Source organism: Syzygium oleosum, unplaced genomic scaffold (assembly GCF_021117445.2).
Source record: "Syzygium oleosum isolate NSW1041296 unplaced genomic scaffold, Sole_v2.1 Sole_v2.45, whole genome shotgun sequence".
NCBI classification, from domain to species: domain Eukaryota; kingdom Viridiplantae; phylum Streptophyta; class Magnoliopsida; order Myrtales; family Myrtaceae; genus Syzygium; species Syzygium oleosum.
In genome coordinates this window covers 366,864-369,872 of record NW_026607529.1, presented here as the reverse complement: position 1 = coordinate 369,872, position 3,009 = coordinate 366,864, and positions in this window count along the sequence as shown.

Here is a 3,009-nt window from a genome sequence, read left to right as displayed (position 1 = left end):
GGTTTTTCGTGGTATTAACCCTAAACTGAAAAAAAATCATACCAGTTTTTTTACTTTTTAGGTACGTTCGATAAGTAGAAAATAAGTTATTTAAAAAATCATCAATTGTATCATTTAAAAAAATAAATTAATAAAAAAAATTTCGTTGTCCATAAAAATAGTTAGATATAGATTATTATCGATAATGAAAATATTTTTCATTAATTAATTTTTCTAAACAGTATAAGTAATCATTTTTCGAAAAATATTTTCCAAATCATTCATTTTTCATAAAACAAACGCACCCTTAATTTTCACTTAATTACAATTTCACACCACAATATTGATTTTTTTAAATCCAAAATATCTGAAATTTCACGAAATGCAAAATATTTGCATACGATTTAAAAAAAATAAATGATATTCTAAATTTTGACAAAAAAGAAAAAAAACAGGTATTTCTTGTTTTCACTTTAGCTCGAAAAAACATACCCTAACGGATGTGCTTTTTATGTTTATTATGTTTGTCTTAAAATTATATTAGCTTGGCTAACATGATTAAGAAATCATTCGTTTTGTGTTTGATAATCATGCATTCGTACTTGCGATTCATTTATATAATTTGATATCTTTCAAGTCCTTTGCCCTTGATTTGTTGACGATATTATCTTCTGGTATAACATGCGATTTAACATACTAGTAGGTGAGAATTAGAAATTGAACAAAATAATTAGAAATTGATGAAATGTTTCCTTTTGGGATATGATTTATAATAAACAAAGAATGACATTGTCCCCTCGTAATTTGATTAGATTTGTCCTTTAATAATCTAAATATATCTCTTTTAATGATTTAATAAAAAAACTAAGATTAATATATTTACAAAAATTGAAAATGAAATGTGTAACTTTCAGATAAGATATAAAAAGAATTGATCTTATCCATTCCTGATTCAGCTCTCACTGTAATTATTTGGAAGAGAGGGAATCTCATGCGAACAAAGAAAGAGAGTATCAATCAAGATAGAATAATAAAGAAAAAATGTAGAATTACATATCCTTTTAATATATTAAATAGAATAATTAGATGTATTAAATAAAAATGGAAAAATTCAAAATAAGGGCATGAAGTTCCCTTATTTTCTCAAATAAGTGTCTAAAGTGGCCATATCAATCTGAAAAAAGGGTTTGACCTAACCGACTAGTCGAGAGCATTTTCGTCCTTTTATTTTTTCTTTCTTTTTCCTTTTTTTCCCATTTCTTTGTTTTTCTTCATAGCCAGCTAGCAAGGGCACGGCAAGCCGCTGGCGAGGGTTGCCTCACCTAGGCCCTCGACGGCCTCGGGCGAGGTGACCCTTGCCTAGAGCTAGCAAGGGTCGATCCTCGCCCAATGCTGATGAGGGTCGCCGGGCACTTGCCGGCCAAGCGAGGGAGAAAAAATAGGAATGGGAAAAAAGAATAAAAAAGGAAAAAAATGCTAAATGACAAAATAACCATAACTAGCTAGTGGGGTTAGGCCATTCTTTGAAATTGATATGTGCACTTTATGCTCTTATTTAAAATAAAGTCCAGTTAAGGTCCTCATTTGAGAAAATGATGACACTTTAGATTTTTATTTTGAATTTTCTCAATAAAAATAGGTTAAAAGGGAATAATTCATCCTGACAATAACACATAAAATGTAAAAAAGAAAAAGAAAATGAAGAACGACTTTCTTAAAGCTTCTCCTCCCTCGCGTCCTCCCGCGTCACAAATCACCATTGACCCTTCCCTCATCTTTCGTTGTCATCTTTCGTTGCCCGCGAGTGTCTGCATCCCCACCATCTTCTCCGATCGTCCCATCGCTCCACCTCGACGAACCTTCAAGGATTCTCTCCTTGGCCGTCCTACTTCGCCTCCTCAATCTTGGTTTCAGGTATTTCGCTATCAAACAGGAAGTCGGCGACATCGACAATGTTGGTATTTTGTACAAACGAAGAGATGCCTTCTCTCATATTGAAAAGTCATGAATACGGGCAATTATTATTTTTATTTACTAAAATTCGGATTTATAATTGAAAAAAAATATTTATATCATATTAAAACAGTATGACCGTTTGCAATAGAGTTGCGGTTCTTTTTTTAATATTTAATTTCGAATTTTATTATTTTTGCATAATGTTTATTAGGTACTCTTACAACCTTTGGAAGTTGTGTCTGTTTGGACATAACTTCTTAATCTATGAAAAATTGCGTTTGTTCGGACATAACTTCTTAACTTTGAAAGGTTGTATCCATTCAAACATTTATTCACTATTATGTAGTTAACATTTCTATTCAATATTTTTAACCTCCATTTTTGTTTCTTTCAAGAGAAATACATCATTCTTTGAGAAATACCAGAATTGCTGTGACATACCGAAATTTCCACATCTGATAATGGTATTTAGATTATAACCTAAATCTTATTTAGCTTATAATTCGGGTAGATCGTATTTGGGTTGTTAATATTGCAAATTATGGAAAACGTGAAGAATGATTTTCCGTGTCCATAATTATCTTAGACTCGATTAAATTAGTGATGGTTGATGTGTTCATAGACTATATAGAGTAACACTTTTATTTACGACTATTTTAGATTTTTGTGGAGTACGGACATTTTCTCAAATGTTAATAATTTTTTAGTTTAAAATTTATTAAATTAATATCTTCATAACATTCGGTATTACATACACTTAATTCTAGTGGATTTAAGAAGCCAAAATTTCATTATTTAATTTAATTATATCTAATTTATGTTACTAAATGAGCTACTTCTACTAAGAAGAGAGTGGAAGTACACATGGATAAGCTTCAAGCACACAACTTCATCTTTATAAGCCTCCCTTGTTAAGTCACTTAAGGGGCTATTTGTCATCTTAGCAAGTGCGTGTTATACTTGTTATAATTGAAAGCCATAACACTTAAATGTCTTCTTGTATGCAAGAGTACATGGCTTATAGAAATGAAGCCACTCGTTCTTTTTAAAATAAGTCATTCACTTCTCTTCCAC